This window comes from Homalodisca vitripennis, unplaced genomic scaffold (genome assembly GCF_021130785.1).
Source record: "Homalodisca vitripennis isolate AUS2020 unplaced genomic scaffold, UT_GWSS_2.1 ScUCBcl_2614;HRSCAF=7556, whole genome shotgun sequence".
Classification (NCBI taxonomy): domain Eukaryota; kingdom Metazoa; phylum Arthropoda; class Insecta; order Hemiptera; family Cicadellidae; genus Homalodisca; species Homalodisca vitripennis.
In genome coordinates this window covers 24,295-43,522 of record NW_025778738.1, presented here as the reverse complement: position 1 = coordinate 43,522, position 19,228 = coordinate 24,295, and the positions used below count along the sequence as shown (strand labels likewise).

Here is a 19,228-nt window from a genome sequence, read left to right as displayed (position 1 = left end):
ATATTCACTAACTTTGAATTCTTCAAAAACCTTGCGACTCCATGAAACTGGTAAAAGTGTTACTAGTTGAATTTTTTGACTGCGGGTCACTGGTGTTTCAAGTTTTTCTTTCACTAATTCAAAAAGCCTATACGAGTCATCAGCTTTTTGTTGAATATTTTTTGCCACATTTTCTATATTTTTTTTCAGGTGAAAATTCTTGTTCCAAAACTCTACATACTTTCGATTTAATAGTGGAGCAAGCAGAATTCAATTTTCTTTTTGCATAACTTGATTTCATATGAGAAGGAATAGCATGAAATTTAAATGGGGACTCCCCAATATCAACCAAAGATGAATTAATTACTTCTAATGCTTCTTCTTTACTCAAATAATTTTTAATGTTTAGAAGGTCATCAGGGAGCTTTTCAATTTCTAAACTAACGTCAACTTCATTTCTACACTTATAATATTCTTCCTTGCAAGAATTACATAATTTCTGACCAGTTATTGCTTTTGTCACAACATGAGAAATGTTGTTTATCTGATCATAACATTCCAAAGTTACAGGTCTTAAATTTGTTGTTATTCTTTTTTGTGTGTTTGGAATGGGTCAAAACAAAAGATTTGATATGTTTTAAACTTATTCAAAGAATACATTTTGTGATGAGCACAAATATTTACAAATACTTCTTGATTTAAACCACTTCTTAGTATGATAAACCTTTTTTCAATATCACTTAATGTTTCAACATTTATTATTTTCACTGACTTTGTGTAGCTTTTTTCGTGGCACTCTGTTCCACAATGCTGTCCTACACTGCAGTCCTTCTTCACATTTTGAATTTAAATTAGACATTTTAAAAGTGACTAAATTTATATTACATACAAAAAGTTTTATTTAAATGAATTAAAAAATGGATTAAACACTAATATGAAGAAAATAAAATTATATACTACTACTTATATTTTTTAACACAAACTACTGACACTGTTCACAATATAAAACAACTTCTTAAACACTGATGCTCACTCTAACCAAACTGACAATGTCAGACATGGGCAGTGAACAGGTTTAGTATTGAAAGCCAAACCTTTCATGTTGAGTCCTGCTCACTTGGTGAGTCAGATAGTAAGTGGATTTGACACCACTGCCACGTACAGTACTATCTTTTCATGTCTTCACAACTCAGAGGCAGTAGTAGCAGTAGGCAGTAGTAAATAGTGGTTGCCAAGTAATAAATAATAATAAATACAGTATAATTAATAATAAATAAATAGTATATATCTTTTCCAGTTCCCAGAGTTTGGTTTTAAGTTTTAAGCTATACCTCAACAGCACATGTACAATATTTTAATATGCTTTAAAAATCAATTAATATTATTATTTTGATTAATCAATGAATATTATATTATCAATTGTTTAGTTTGTTGCTGTGCAACTTGAAATCTTATGTTTAACATTATATTTGTCAAAAACCTAAGGAAAATACTTAAAACTAATTTTATAAACTAAAAGCAAATAAAAAACCCCAATTTTTATTGGTTCTTCAGGTAGCTCATTTTGTGTAGATCACTTAAATAAAAATTAGACTTGATTATCATTCTGCCTTTAGATTTATTTAGTCAACGGCAAACAGCCAGTTATATACAGATAATAAGATGGACATTTAGCCGTAGTTGGTACTTGATAACCCATTAGAATAATATATAAAATAACAGAAAGATAATAATACTTGTAGTAACACAATCACAAGTATAATTACTCTAAGGATAAATACTTAGATTAATAGACTATACAAAGAATAACAGAGATAAAAATTTGCAAACACAAAAAACAAATCGAACTTGTGTTTGCTTGTTTGTAAAGCAATAACAAGAGAATCAGTGACTACAACTACAACAGACATACCAAGGGGGGAAATAAACCATTACTTCATGTTAAGTTCAATAAATACAAGATAAATACAACAAGGAATAATATAAATGCAACCAAAACCAAAATGAATATACCAAGAAAACAAGAACAAATAAAAGAATGCTGCAGAATAGTAGAATAGTATGGTCTACTATACTACAATACATCCCTCATCGATAGGCCGTACCTAAGAAATTTTATCGAAATCGGCTTGTACGTTTTTGAGGTTAGGCCACCCAGATGTTTTTCCAGTATTTGACATGTAAAATTAATATATCTCCGAAATAGGCACGGCCTAAGAATGAGGCTTATATTGTAGTATAGTAGACTGTGTCTCAGATGTGCATATAAAGTTTTATCAAAATCAGCTCGTATGTTTTTGAGGTACAGCCATCCATAAATTTGGTTTTACAGGACAATGCCTGTAAAATCGGCGTGGCTCCGAAAATAGGCGTGGCCTAAGAATGAGGGTTGTACTGTAGTATCGTAGACCATATATTGAATGTGTATAGAAAGTTTTAACAAAATCAGCTCAAACGTTTTTGAAGTTTGGCTTTCCATATGTTTTTCCAGTATTTTACATGTAAAATCAATATATCTCCGAAAATAGGTGCGGCCTAAGAATAAGGGTTATATTGTAATATAGTAGACTGTGTCACAAATGTATATAAAACTTTTATAAAAATCGGTTCGTAAGTTTTTGAGGTACGGCCATCCATAGATTTAGTTTTTCAGTATTTGACAGGTAAAATCGATAAATTTCCGAAAATATGTACGGCCTAAGAATGAGGATAGTAATATAATATAGTAGACCATGTATTGAATGTGTATAGAAAGTTTTATCAAAATCTACAACTAAGTTTTTGAGGTGCGGTAATTTATAGATTTGTTATTTCAGCATTTAGCTTGCGAAATTAAGTACACTTTGTTCATGAAAACCAGTATTTTTAGTTTTAGAATGTCAGTTAAGTAGATTCTATAAATTTTTTTGTATTTGTTCTTTTTGTTTTCAAATAATAACATTAATTTAGTTATATTAATTGAATTGGTTCTGGAACTAGGTTAGTGTTAGTTCAGGAACTAGGTCAGGAGTAGTTCATGAACCAGGTCTTGCCATGAACCAGGATAGGATTTGTGTCATCACATGACCTTTTGTGACCGTGATTCAACCTCGTGATGATGTCATAAAATACGGCACCATCTTTGGAAACGTAAATGAAAAATAATAATACTGAAATGAGCAGAATTTTGACCCGTATGAACAATGTTTTTCTTAATTTCCAACTACAAACTAATTAGTTGTTATCGGGTTGAGACGAGTGGCTCCGGCCATCAGTGCAGGGCAGCACTGAAGCACCGTGCTGATGTCAACGAAAGAAAAACATCCCTCGAGATAGTACCTTTCAGTAAAATATCAAATTCTCGGAGGGCTGATCAGAAATATAAATTGAAATTTAATGCAAAGGCAATTATTTTAAGTATAAAAAACTTTATAAATCATGAAAAACCCTAATATAAATATATAAATGGACATTAATAGAGAACAGTTAACATTAGTGTGTTGGTGGATAGAGCTAAGTGGCAGCAACGATATTTGGAGCCTGTTATGTGGGTGGGGGTATTTGACTTTGAAAATGAATTTTGCCAGGTACCCGACAAAATGGTCACCCCGGACCCCATAACGAGGGATGTTCGCCCTGACTTCTCGCCAGTGTCTTTCAATGCTGTCTGTATGTGCACCGGTATCAGGGTCAACAAAATTAATGGAATGATTGACGGAGAAGTGCCTGAATAGCTCGTCACCGAGATAGTTGTAGGCCTTCCAACAGTCACTACCAAATATAGTACCTTGCAGAACCCATTCTTTAATTACGTCATGGAGGGTGTCCCTGTCACATTGTTCAACAGGAACAAAGAAGGAATTTCTGCTCTGCCTTTCGATTCCCTCAAAAACCCACTGTCCCTAAATTCTTCTGCCACGACTGTATTTCCTTCTTCCAATTTTGGCCTCATCAATTTCAACGACTGTCAGAGGACCACCAATTTTCTTCTACGTTGTTGAAATGTGACGGAAATGCACTTTGCGCCAGAAAGAATACCAGTCACCACAGAATGTGCAGAACGCCAAACTCCAAAGGACTGTAGCATTGTCTCGGTGGTTTCAAATGCAACAACGTGGTCACCAAACCAAACTATGTCTAAGCACGTTCTGTCAAATAAGGAAGGCAGAGTTTTAAAATTACATTTAAAACTTTTTTTGCTATTTTTACGAATTTTTCTGTCGCAACGAACCATCAAAGTCTCCCGGTTTAAAAACAATACACGACGAAAAAATATACTCATTATTAATAATTCCATGTTCTAATAAAAATGAAACAATCTTTCAGGAGGAAATTGTTCAGGAGGATGAGCAGAATACATTGATAACATCAAATTCGTGATTTTCCAGGCCGGCCTTTAACCTTATAATTGCCTTTTTTTATAATCAGCATAGCTAACTTGACAATACTGCTTTTTGTTCAAACGTTTTTCATTTAAACCAGAAACGCCCAAGATGCAGATTATAATTTATCTGAAAATATTCACTGTTATAATTCTCAAAAGCGAAAACATCATTTTTTTCAAAACTTGAAAATGCTATAAAACAATAACCGTTTGAGATAGGAGTTGAAACTTGGAATATTTCTATATCTTAGTAGGAAGATCATAACCTCCAGGATTCATCAAAATCTGAGTTGGTGAGTGACATGGCCTGGATGATGTGATTATGGAATGGCCCTAACTTATATCAATCCGGGTAATAATTAAATATCATTTGATAATTTAAATATAAAAAACTGGATTCACTTATCATAAGCCTACTCTACCTGTAAAATTATTTAGATCAACATTATAATGTTGATTGCCAGTTCAAGGGTTAAAGGGGGCAATATCATTTGGAGTGTTAATGGTGCTTTTCATGACCAATGACATTAATTATAACCACTTGTGAATCAAATGTATTTATGGTACTTTGGGATTATACCGACCACACCAGTATGAAGAACACAAAACTATAAATTTATAGAAACAAACATGATAGAACGAAAAAAAAACAACTTTTTAATTACAAAATTACAAACTTAAACGATTATCAAATGTTAATGGGGTCAGATTCCGTTATATGCCCCCAACGCTTAAACTTTTTTCAATGAACTTAGAACGTTATAAAACGATGTAGTTGAGTAACAGTACTAACATTCCATCAATCAACAAGCATTTCCAGGTATTGTTGGTATTGTTGTCGCTGTTATCTTATCTTTCTCGAGAATCCCGTTTACGGCAGGCCGCACGGCATCACATGATTATTTGAGTTTTTTGCACGGTACATAATTGCCTTTCCATTACAATTCAATTTATATTTCTGATCAGCCACTCTAGAATTTTATATTTTACTGATAGGTACTATCTCGAGGGATGTTTTTCTTTCGTTGACATCAGCGCGGGCTGCCGAAGCCCGCGCTGATGGCCGGAGTCACTCGCATTTTGGGTGGCGGAGTGTGATCAAGAATAAAAACAAGTTTAGTGTGTTTTTTCAATAAAGAGTTTAGTTTTTGTTTGGCAATGTTTGTTTTTGTTGAATTTTTGTGTTTGGAGAAATGTAGGGGTAAATCATGGAATTACAACAAAGCGACGCACCAGCTGAACGGGTGGCGAGACTCTGCAATCACGTTATCTACTAGACCGCTCGACTTTGACCTCTGTCTGAGGATGGGGAGGGGTTTGCGATGAGACAATTCCTGTTTTATATTCACAAAATATTGTTCTACGCTAATCTAGTAATCAGTAGAAGCAAAATGTCAAATAACGATTCATGTCTGGGTGTGGTCGGTATAATCCCAAAGTACTGTATTTATATTCAAAAGTTTGGTACTTTGGGATTATACCGACCACACCAGTATGAAGAACACAAAAATATAAATTTATAGAAATAGACATGATAGAACGAAAAAACAACTCTTTAATTGCAAAATTACAAACTTTACAAGCATTTCCAGGTGTTGTGATCAGTATTTTTGTCGCTGTTATCTTATCTTCTCGAGAATCCCGATTACGGCAGGCCATGCGGCATCACATGATTTGCACTGTACATAATTGCCTTTCCATTACAATTCAATTTATATTTCTGATCAGCCCCTCTAGAATTTGATATTTTACTGATAGGTACTATCTCGAGGGATGTTTTTCTTTCCTTGACATCAGCGCGGGGCAGCACGAAGCCCGCGCTGATGGCCGGAGGCACTCGCATTTTGGGTGGCGGAATGTGATCAAGAATAAAAACAAGTTTTGAGTGTTTTTTCAATAAAGAGTTTAGTTTTAGTTTGGTAATGTTTGTTTTTGTTGAATTTTTGTGTTTGGAGAAATGTAGAGGTAAAACACGGAAATACAACAAAGCGACGAACCAGCTGAACGGGCGGCGAGACTGCAATCACGTTATCTACTAGACCGCTCGACTTTGACCTCTGTCTGAGGATGGGAGGGGTTTGCGATAAGACAATTCCTGTTTTATATTGGAGAAATATTGTTCTACGCTAATCTAGTAATCAGTAGAAGCAAAATGTCAAATAACGATTCATGTCTGGGTGTGGTCGGTATAATCCCAAAGTACCAAAAGTTTAGATATTTCGAATCAAAAGATGATTTGGTTATCCTATTGGCCCCTCGTACTTACACTACCAGAAAGATAGGGTAGGGTACGATAAGCGGACCCGGTTTTTTATATTGAAGAATGTAATCATCGATACCTAATATTCACATCTCAAATCCTAGACTATCAATTGATAAAAAGTACCTATAGTCCACAATAACAAACGTATTTTTTAAATTAAAATGTGAATTTAATATTAACAATGATCAAACAAAAATTATTATAACCGAAATTAGGAAAACAGGAAGGCCATATTTGCTCTTCTCATAGTTACATTTGTTTCTTTCCCACAAATTTCACATAATGGTTTTTCGGTACGAGTCCTATATGTTGAAGCCACGGAAAACATGTATTATCATCTTTCAAGCAATGTCTGTAGTTTTCTAAAATTGACTGCCATTTTTAATAATCAAATGTTACTTATGTAAAATTGAAAATATTACCTTACGTGTAGGCTATTATTTGAAAGAGTTTTCAGCTGTTGATATAGATTATTTAAGTTAATTGTTCAAAATAATTAATTAGTATCAATTGATTATATCGATGGTTATGATTAAGTAATATCGTTTGCAAATTTCGATATAAAAACCCGAGTCCGCTTATCATACCCTATCGAAAGGTAACTTGTGGTTTTGAGGTTATACTGTCAGGTACATTTATATTGTATTGTTACTGAATTTACAATTTCATCCCAAACAATTTCTTTGGCAGTCACGATATGAATATGAAATAATGTGTAATAAAAGAAAATATAGACCGTTACAAACTATTTAACTGGTGTTTACATTATTTCACATTAATTGATTAATAATCAGCACATAAACTATAAGTCCTTTAGAATAATAAACAACAAACTTACCCAACTATTTATTTGGTCAAATGTATTTCAATAATTAAATTCCATATAATAAAAATACAGTCTCCATCACATTTCGTAATCAAAACCAAATAAGTAGGCTATATCATTATCGCACAAACTCTGGTCTTTGAATCTGCCATCGTCTAAGATTTATATTTTTTTTATTTTATAGTGTGGAAAAGACATTACATATTTTGGGCACAGCTGGTCAAAGTCAGCTAAGCAACTGTCATAGTCAACTGAACATGAATATTGTAGGATTAAGATGATCTTTTTCAATGTAAGATACAGCAGAAAACTCTAAAGAATACAATCTAATTGATACCCAGGTCAAGGTAATCTACAACGCCATAAAAACACAATAACACATTAGGTACAATAAAGTCGTTAAACAGCGACACTTCTTTAATTGGAGAAATTAGTCAACTTACTTTCGGATGAAAAATTTTAGATACTCGAGTTTAAAAATTAACGACTAACCAATAAAACTTCAATAACTTGAGTTGCATTAATACCACTCGACAGTCTAGTGATTAGCGCGCTCGACTGAGTATGTGCTTGTGCCAGCCGCGGTGAGTATCAGAACCTACTTAATTAGATTCGTGTTATAAATTAAACTTTTTGAATAGTAGTTTACAAAATTAAATTAAACGCCTAGTACGTATAATGACTTTAACGTATCCAGTGCGTATTTGCTGAGCCACCCGGTCAGAATAAAATTTAGGATGATAATTAAATAATAATTTTTCTCTTCATTTTAAAATGACACTCAAAATCAGTACACTTGTGAAACTATCTTTCAAAAATATGTTCTGAATCAGATAATGGGTTCACAAGTAATGAATTTTAAAAGTTACAAAATTTAGTGATAATCTCCAAAAAAACCAACACCTGTTTTAATATAACAGCCAAATTTTAACGTAATTTCAATTGTAGTGGCTCTACGTGATAGTTTTATTGTTTTTTTTTTTTTTTTCATCTTATTTTAAGCCTCAGCGTCAGCACTGGTTTTTGTTATTACATTTTTGGACCTCTCCGGGATTTAAACCCGTGATATCTCGGGTAAGAGAGCAGAGGCTATAACCTTTAGTCTACGGAGGAGGACAGTTTTATTGTTCACTCTTAAACTCGAGTACCAAACCTTTTCGATCAAAGAGTACTGATGTAAACAAGGAGTTAGCTTAAAATCTTTCATAAGCTAATATAAACTGAATAATACATATTAATGAATTAAATGAATACATTATTATAGTATTTTTGACAACAGAATGTGGTCAGATCATTTTAAATAATTATTTAAATAAAATCGTGATTTACTTAGCCCAACTTACTTTTTTATGTGATTTAACTGCAACGATCTTGATCTGACGGTTTTTAACTGTTTTGATTTTTATTTTTCAAGATTTCTTGTGAATTGACAATTACAAACGATAGTGTGTATGTATTTATTATAGCACATTCCTGTATATCATAGTGATGGAAGTAACAAAATTGTACTGTTATTCAAGAAAGCCTTAAATAAACAACAAGGTATACAAGTACGCGCACACACCCGCGCGCTCTCTTCCGTAGAATAACGAAAGGCCCTATAGCATTCAATTATGAAATCTATGATTTTTAACAAAAATTCTTTTAAAAGTTAACTGCAAAACTCCTATAGCCGAGTCTGTATGGTTAAATGGTCTAAATATGAGTAGTACTCTCCTTATTGTATGTAACTCCACCTGTATGTACTCCATCATTGCAACCCCGTGGACCTATACCCTTCAATGTATCTGACGTCATTCTGACCACACATACGGGGGCATAACACCAGGCTGGACGTGTACATAAATTGGAACTACCACCCCTGAGTGGTATAGTTACACTCGATAGTTCCACTCAACCACTGGAGTACACGTATACGCCCTCCACTCTCTAAGGAGTGTTGGCTCGTGTTGTGCATGGACTAAATGAGAAAAAATCTTGTGCCATCAATGATATGTGTACTTGGTTGCTAAAACATCGTTACAAGCATATTTTAACACCACTGACAAAAATAAATCAACTCTTCTTTTCAAAAAGGGATTTTCCATCAGTTCTAAAATCCGCTATAGTTCTTCCAATCTTTAAAAAGGTCGATCCATTGTACCAAACAATTATCATCCCATTTCAATACTTCCAATTCTCAGTAAAGTTTACAAACAAGTTTTTTGTAAAGACTTATGAAGTTGTTTGAAAACTTTAAAATCGCAGATCCGGAGCACTTGGGATGTTGGAAGAACAAATCCATAATAGATGCTGTTACATAACATTTTGGACTCTATTGTCGTTAGACTGGGCAGGTGTGAACACGTACTAAGCATATTTCTTGACCTGTCTAAAGCTTTAGATTGTGTGCATTATGAAACACTGTTGCACAAGTAGGAATCACATCATGTACGTGGTCTGCCACATAAATGGCTCTGCTCTTATCTGAAAAACAGAGTGTTCGGATCGCTGATGTAATGACAAAAAAGTTAGTACGCCTTATGGTGTTCTTAGGTTCTTAGGATTTATCTTAGGGCCAATGTTGTTTATAATATATGTAAACAACCTAAAATCCTCAGTACATAATTGACAAGTAATTCAGTATGCCGGATGATACGACTCTCAATATTTCCTCAAACACGTCTCATTCGGCTTTTCCAGCGACTTCACAGCAACAATTTCTCGGTGGGATACATGAATATAAATCAAAATGCACTTTCGTAAAGACTGTTGGATAACAATACGTTCTAGCCAAAGAATAATACTGTCATCAAAAGATACGTCGTATAAGTTTTCACGAAATATGTAAAACCTCTCTAAGGAACATTTCTTTTTTGACCACCCTTGAACAGTATAAAATCAAATGCTTCAAGCCTTGATCATTTTGTTTGTGACTTGTTTAGTCCTCTTTGTGATTGGAAGGTCTTCCATCTTCATTTATCTTATTATTATGTTTACTTTACACAAAAGGCTTTCTGAAGTTACTGTTCAGTTCAGGATCTTAACCTGTTGGCAGTAGCGATTTCCGATCCGAATGTAGTACTGTAGCCCTATTAATGTAATTTAATACAGTTCACTAAAGTTGTCCGTTAAAGATGTAAATCAAAATATTTTAATTACCTATGTTAGTTTGTTTTGTCTTTGAAAGCTTTATGTAAATTCCTTAACTTTGTCTAGAAAACTAGACAGCGTTTACACTGTATCCATATTTTCTCGTGATTTCATTGCATTCTAAAATCTGTGACATTACAAGACAGTTTGTTCTCTCTACTATGAAATATTACTACGTATTAAATTAGATCACATTCGTTAATGATCTAAATACTCAATAGCTTTTACAGGCTATTTTAGCCATTCTAATTGTAACAGTTATTACATATTATCTCTATTACTGAGGGTAAATATAACTTATTTTTGTATATTGCCACACAACAAATTATGTCAATCTCGAACTAAAAGTAATTGTAATTCCTTTTTAGGCCTACTATTTATACATTTATTTCTCTTTTTAAATGTCTTGAAAATTTGTTTTTATGATTTTTTTAAAGGACTACAATGTAATTATTGTTTGTGGTACTATCATTTTTTGTTATAGATACCGGCCTGTTTTGTGTTGTGTGTCTATTGTCTTGTTGTTGCAAAATACCTAGTGAACGAGAGCTCGCATCCTACCGTAAGTCGACGAACTCTAGCAAGGTCCCAATTGAGGGAGGGCTCTTGCTCAAGTTCAACTTCGCACTCTCATAACCTAAAATTCCGAAATCTCTAAGAGGTGCAGTGACTTTGAAACCATGCTTGCGCGTCTTTTTGAATCAGATGAAACCACGGACAGTGCAGCACTCTCGCATGAAGTGAATCAAATAAATTATATCTACGTCCAGATATCTAGCACTATCGAAATATTCATGGATCTTAATCCTCAGCACCCCGTGTCTGCATTACTAGGGTCACCACGAGCTGCCTTTTACAATCAGTTTCAATTTCAAACTCCCTAAATTAGATCTTAACACTTTGACGGATCCCCACTACAATGGGTCTCGTTTATTAATTTATTTCGCTCTACTATCAGCCGGAACTCTAGTATAACTAATTTAAATAAGTTGTTCTAGTCTGTCTTATCGGGCAAGCCTCTCAATTTAGTGAAATCTTTAAATCTCACTGCCCCTAAATACTTTATAGCGTATTAATTATTGAGTCAACGCTATTATAACTCTAAACGCTTCACTAATGTACATCTGAATCACGTACTAGACTTCCGTAATGTGTTACATGGAGCTGCCAAGTCATTGCGTGCTTTTTGTCAACACGAGTTATGAATATAATGAAGCTCTTAAAGCCATGTAGTGTGATATTACTGTATATAACCCTTTCCTCTCTGCATATTTGTTGAAAAAGCTCGATCACAGGTTGGTCAAAAATAAGAACACTATCGGCCCACACCTGCTGAATGTAACGAAAATCATACTCTACTCTCTATTCATGAAACTCCTGTTCAATTCCTGAGCACTGTATGTTCTTGCGTTGAGGATGCCAGTCTTCACTCAACGTCTCATGAAAACAAAGGTTCCTAATCAAGGGCTAAACCGCCCTCATCCCTCAAGCCCTCTTTCTCACCTAGAGATGTGGCAATGCTCGCCACTCCCGTCCCGCCGAGCTCTCACAAGACGAAAGTCCCTGGTAGCTCTTCCTACTTTGTAAGTAAACAACAGGGCTACCGATATAGTGAAGGCCCTTAACCATTTTGTTTCATGCCTGGGCACAGACGTTCTCAATGTAACTCTAAGACTCTTGTGCCACATGTCAGAGAAAAAACATACTTTACTTCATTTTCAACGAATGACCCTCAAGTTTAAAGGTCTCACCTCAGACATCTAGGCCTATACTGCACAGCCCGTGGTGTGCACCTCTATTTGAGTAAAATCCCACTCTATTGCTCTGAAAGTGGCCGCCATACCACTGTGATCCGGGGTACTGCAATCGTTAAGATCACCGTCTTTAACAGAAACACTTCGGTTTTCCGCGCTCTCTCCTTGGCCCAGGCAGCATGTTAGACTAAGAGTGCGCTGCTCAGCTGTTAGACACGCGTCCTCTGCACTCACATTTGCCTGCTGTCTGTCTCTCTCAAACTTCTGATCATGTAATGGGCTTATTGCAAGTCCAAGAGGAATCTCTCTCTTTCCCCTCCCTCACTCTCTCCAGTTCCGCCTCTACAATGTGTTCTTCTCATGTGATATAAGACGTACGTGTTCCGCGCCATTAAGATACACCCTGATGGTCAACGCTTACAGCTCATATTTTGATGCTTTGATCCGACTCAACCCCTATGTATCTACTACTGTGGCACATGCTATGAACAGATCTCCCTGTCTTGCCATCAAAACGTTCAAGCAATTATCGCAATGTGAAGGTGCACGCTTCCCTCGTGCAGCCGAGGGCATCACACATCAAAGTATGTGGATGATATCAACACAGTGTTGAAAAAGCACTAGATTTCAAGACCAATTAACCCAGCCTCTGAAGCTAGGAGGCATAGAACTTAGAAAATGGGTTTCCAAATCACCTAAACTTCTACATGAATTTCCTTAAGATGACTGTAAGACTTCTGTCTTTTTACAGCAATCGGATGACAACCACTTCTCTAAATGGGCCTACATTGGTTCTCTCAAAGTGACTCGTTCACTTTCAACATATACTTCTTCCTTGAGACATCTACTAAACCGTGAAGTGCTTAGCCTTACAGGTCCAAAGCCTTTATGTGTCAGAACTTAAAAGTGTGACAGACATGGGTCCCTGAGGTCCTACTTTAACTGTAACCATTGTCTGGTTACAAACTCCCCTACTGCCTCAAGATTTATGTGACGAACCGTGTGGGCAAGCAAATGGACTCATCCCTAGTGCAGCGGTACAATCGGGCCACCGTACTATTGCTGCCGGACATCCCTCCCACTACAAGGAATACCGCTAGCGCCACCAACATCATCCCGGGCAATGACAGTGTCGTGCAACTCCAGGCGGAACCCAAGTTAGTCCTGTGATCAAGGTACTTCTACTTAATCTCGACTGCCTTCCTTTGTATGTGTTCATTTAATTAGCAAGTAGTTCTTGGTTTGGTTTGGTTTGTGTTCATTGAAATTCTAAGTGAGTTCAACGGGTCCGGTGTATAATTTTAGCAATATTTCTAATAGAGTTTTAACTTCAGAATTTAATAAGACTTAAGTACTGAATAAGACTATGTTTTCATGTAATATGATTTCTGTGCATTTCACAATGAATATCAATAAACTGGTTTAATGAACTTTGCCTTTGGTATCTACTGATATAGCGTGGTATTTTGTATATCTTTCCAAAATTATCGGGGAACGCTATCCCCAGCAGTGCCGCCTTGATATTCATCTCGTTATGTTATAGAACATGAGCGGTAACTTTTCTCGTTTACCAAGGTTAGGGGTATCTCATAACCCCTTTGATATTAGCAGTACCACTCTGAATATCGTCTCGTAATGACCTAGTCCGTAAGCTGTCTAATTTTCTCTTTAAACAAAGTGAGGGCATTTCGATCGCAGCTTTAAACCCCCTTTGGCAGTGTGCCGGAGTCTGTGTGTAATTAGTCATTTTGACCCATTAGTATGCGATAAACAGACGGGATCCATCCAAACGCGTGTCCCTCCCCGACGCTTGTGGCAATATCGTGGAGTGATAACGGTGATGCCCGTGTACCCATGGACATACTCGATTCTCGATTTTGAACCAGCTGAATTTCATCAGCACTGATCTTAGAGCCAAGATAAATTACGATTTCTTCGTAAAATTGTAACTTGTCTTGACGTGTACACAGTCCATTCTTTCTTTCTAATATATTTAGCCCGGGTTTTCCCACCAATACAAATAACGCCAAAATACCAAGATACTGTGTCTACACCTGCCAAAAAATAGTCAGTGAGTTTTTATTTATCTTAGGAGTAGTTTTTATACGACATAGAAGTCCATTATAATTTAATAGTTCCTTTTTAATTGATTATGTCAAGATATTTCTTTGGGCCACCATCAACAGGCAATTCTAAATAAGCGTCTTTAAAATTAATTACAGTAAACATTGAGGAACTGTTCAATTCTAAAGCGATTTCTTCAAAAGTAAATATGCAGTCTGTCAATTAATCATAAAACATATTATAGTCAGTAGGTATATTTGATAGGTTAAAAGCAGTGTTGTTGAGAACCCGCAATGGATCTACCTACTAACTAGCGGGAGCATGACGCTATTTTATCGACTCTCCCGCCCATTCTGTTTTATATGATCCTCGTATAGGCCAGTGGACGGACAGAACAAAGCGTAAAAGATCAGCCTCTTCAAAAAAATATATAAAAAAATAAAAGGGTTAGAGAATTAAACAAGTTATAAAATTAGTGTACGGAACTGATGCTCTATACAAACTGAACCGCAGTAACGACGAGGGGGAAAATTCAGTACATCTCGATGGAAACTTACTCTTATATCCTCAAACCTAGAAAATCGGACAGAACGACTGGAATGACTGGGCAGCTTCGGTCCGATGTGACGCTATATAGGATAGTCTGATTGACTTCTCGTGACCTTAAATATGACTTAAATACATATTATATGAGATGTAATTTCTTACTATTTCTAAACCTAAAATAATATACAGCGTGTATCAAAATGAATGACCTGATTTTAAAACTCAATATCTATTGCTAAAAATGTACTACAAAAATAATATTTATTGCAAAATACTCACAAAATCTTATAGTTTTAGGTTCATTTTCCAACAGGATGGAGCTCCGCCTCACTGGCACAACAATGTTCGGCAGCTTCTCAACAACACTCTCCCCACCGCTGGATAGGGCGCACGAGACCTCGAGACAATGCCCTTCATTCTTGGCCTCCAAGATCACCAGATTTGACCCCATGCGACTTTTTCTTGTGGGGATATGTGAAGGAAAAAGTGTTTGTTCCCTCTCTACCTCATGAAATCGAAGAACTAAAGAACAGAATAACTGTCGCAATAAGGTCTGTGAACGCAGATACGTTGTGTAAGGTTTATGAGGAATTTAGCTATCGTCTGGATGTTGTTCGTGCTGCTGCTGGTGGTTATATAGAACATTTGTAATAACATACCTAAAACTTTAAGATTTTGTGAGTATTTTGCAATAAATATTATTTTTGTAGTACATTTTTAGCAATAGATATTGAGTTTTAAAATCAGGTCATTCATTTTGATACACACTGTATTGTAAATGTGATGCAGCTACTTTTAATTCTTTCTGTTCCCGCAGATAGGCTTCAAACAGTCTAGCCTAATCATGTAGTCTCATTGTTTGGGCTGGTTTATCACATTTTGAATCACGTAGTGGAATAACTTTGCCTAGCAGTTGCAGGCAATATGCTGATGCAAAAATAATAATTTTTTATCATGTGATGCTCTTATAAACCAATTTTTTTAATGAGGTCTCAGAACCAAGAACGTGGCCAGGAAAACATTTTGGAGGGTGACAAGACAACTGTTATTTTCCCAAAGTGGACAGAAAGTATGGCCCCATTTTTTTCCTTAAAAAGTGTTTGATCCGTATCTATATTGAGAACGATCCTTCGGCTGTACATGTCAGTAATACTGAATTATTAAAATAATAATAATACTTTACTAAAAAACGTTGTGCCGAATGGACAATACGCATGGGGTTCGTAGTAATGAATATTCGAAATTCGAAGTTTACGTATATGTTTAATAATGGGAAATAAACATAAAAGCACCAATTCTAGTTGTTGAAATAAAATAAAGTATTGCCACGTTGCTGCCAAATAGAGTATGAATAAACTAAAATATGATACCTTGGGATGGGCCTAAATATTCCAATGTTCTATGGATTGTACCTTCAAAATAATAATTACTAAAACTTTAAAAAATAACTTCCCTTTACGATGATCTCGAGTCACAAACGTGGGCGTCAGAATTCTTGCCTCGACAATGCAGCTGTAGTCGGAAAAGGGGAAGATTAGTAAACTGGAGGTCTAAAACATGAAGTAATTGGGCTTGAGCTAAAATCTAAAAGACCTAAAAAAAACCTAAAACAAAATCTCGACGGTATTAGCCATTTATCGAGACAACTTATACCCACGACAACGTGGTCTCATCAGAAGGACATCGCCACAAATATTATCCAAGTCGATCTGGTAAATAAAACACATTAAAGGTACTTTACAAGTTATAATATCACTGTTACATTACATTCAAATTAGATGTCTCGCATGAAAGGGCTAACTTATGATACGAAAATGTAATTTTTTACTTACGGACAAGGCGCGCGAGATGTAGCTTCGGTAGCGACGTTCGGCAGCTACAAAGTTCCCGAGAGAAAAAATTAATACGGGTGCCAATTAAGTTATCAATCCGCCAAGAATTTGGTTCCAAGGATATCGGATGTAACTTATACTAACCAGTAACAAGTAACTGGGTTGCGAAAATATGTACTATATGAAGTGAAACTATATAACGGTACAAAGCCATTGAAACAATTGAAAATTTGGGATCCGGACCAATTGGACCCCATCCAATTGCTTGCATTGGACCAATTGCTTGCTTGCTTGCTACGTCATCGTTCAGAACACTCCGACGATTCGTTACTTGCAAAATTCATCATTTGATGAAGTGAATAAAACCTAGAATGTACTGGTTAGCATCTACCCCCTAGAACTAGTTCAAATCCTAGTGAATAAATAATTGCTAACACTAGGAAAAATCATCTAGTCTACATTAAGAAATTCCCGGAAAAAGCTTAAGCAGGTGTTATGGGTAGCACTGCTAAGCCTAGTACCACCTAGTTCCGTGTTGTGTAGGTCTTTCCTGTTAATATACTCGTCACCATGTAGAGAAGGTTTCTTAACCTTCACGTGTGTACAGTCCAGAGCACCAATGACAGTAGGCAAAAAAGAATTTATCTGTCACAGAACTTTTGCTTCATTTACGTCTAATGGTGTTGTTAGGAATCTGATAAAAAATCAGCTCTATCAATAATTTTATCGATAACACGGCTTTCAGTTTTGCATGCTGTAGATCTATGAACATCTAAATCTTCGGCAGTGACTGTGTGAAAATTAGAATCGGTCAAAAACGTATGAATATCTCAATTTGTTTCCTAGAAGACAGTTCACCCCCCCTCGATTATCACTTGCATTAAAAAACTCCCCAGCATAAATCAATGTTTTCTTTCTCAAATCGTAACAGTTCTTTACACTTGTTTATTTCTCTACGAACACTATACTTATTTTGGTTGCCGCAAGTGAATGAACTTCGCCATTTTTGAGGTTAAACTATCCAACAACCAAAAGTGTGCCCTGAGTGTGACACCAAAATCCTAGCAATTGCTAGCTTTAAGACCTAGACATTTATCTTTATTCACTTGGAATCAAAAGCAAGAGCTAGTTTTCAGGGAAATTTCTAGCAGCTGCTGGCTCCTAGGAGCGCTGTCATTCTGTAATTGGTTTAAAAGAACGGAACTATCGTAACACTTCTATTTGAATATAACCAAGAGACAATAGAATAAATCAGTAAATATTCCAGTTCTTACCTCTTGGGCAACGAGAATAGCGAAGGAGGGGCTTTAAGGAAAAGCCGAATGTTTTTGGGAAGACATCACTAGTTGAGCAGAGAGATATCTATTAAACTTTTAACTAATTATCATATCAAATTCCAAACACTATTTATGTTACATTTCAACAAACTGTAATAGTCAATTCTCAATTCAGAAAGAATACCACAGTGTTCTATGATTTTACACTTCAATTTGTAATTAAAATTGGATTGATTATAATATATCAAATTAACGTTAAATCACAATTTAAATAACAACACAAAAGTTACACTAATATAGGGTATAAAGTACCGATTTCACTTTTAAAATATAATGCCAAGTATTCTAAAAATATAAGACAAGTATAAAAATAAACAGACTAAAAAGTCGAAGACTCGTTTGTAATTTGGGAATATCGCCTCAATGTGAAACTAACCTACAGGACTCTGACGACAAAAACAGACAAAAGTAACTACGACCAGCTGTTGTGTCTGCTACTATTGTCTAACATCAGATTGTTCAAACCAAGCATACGAGGCAATATAACCTCGAACGATAAAGAACTATAAATAATCAAACACAACATTTTAAAATCATCCAAAAACTAATTTACATAGTTTGATACATAAGCATGAATAAATAAGCGCCAGACTGTTGCAACAAAACGTTTAAAATAGTGAAGAATCTCATCTACGCTCTTACAAACCTAGGTTGCTATAAATAGAAGTGACAGTATAAATAGGGATAGGCCAAACGCAGGGTAGATATAGGCTGTGACATCAAACGTTGTCGTGAAATACGATATGAAACCTCGTCGCTGAAGCTATTGGAGTTTATTCCTTTTTAGAGTTGTGGACGGAAGTAAGTAATTTAAACTTAACACTTTTAAATATACAGAGTGTTCCCAAAAGGGCGTCACAAACTTCTGTGGCTGATAGTACTCATCATTTACAAAAAATATCATATAAATATAGGGCCGAGAAATGTCTCGTATAGCCTCTAGCCGCCATTTTTAATTCTTTATAAAAATTATCAACTCTAAAAATAGCTGAGCTAAAGAAACCAAATATAGCACATATGTTTGTATTGGTGAGAGACAATTAAAAAATAATTGTGTCAAGGAAACAGGATCTCTCCGGACATAAGCCATCGTTCAGTGAAACAAAAAAATCAGTAACACTACGGATCGAGA

General features: G+C 35.4%; 1 protein-coding gene across 2 annotated transcripts in view; it reads right to left on the bottom strand.

Annotated features, from left to right (window-relative positions):
• Positions 1–18,188, bottom strand: part of LOC124372147 — a 40,775-nt gene extending 22,587 nt beyond the window's left edge. The window contains exon 1 of one of the 2 annotated variants that reach the window (XM_046830515.1): positions 18,034–18,188. The gene's annotated coding sequence lies outside the window, so the exon portion shown is untranslated. Of the gene's footprint in view, positions 1–7,443; positions 7,601–18,033 lie in introns of those variants that run through there. The other variant, XM_046830514.1, reaches the window with a different exon arrangement.
• Between the last annotated feature and the right edge of the window lie 1,040 nt (positions 18,189–19,228).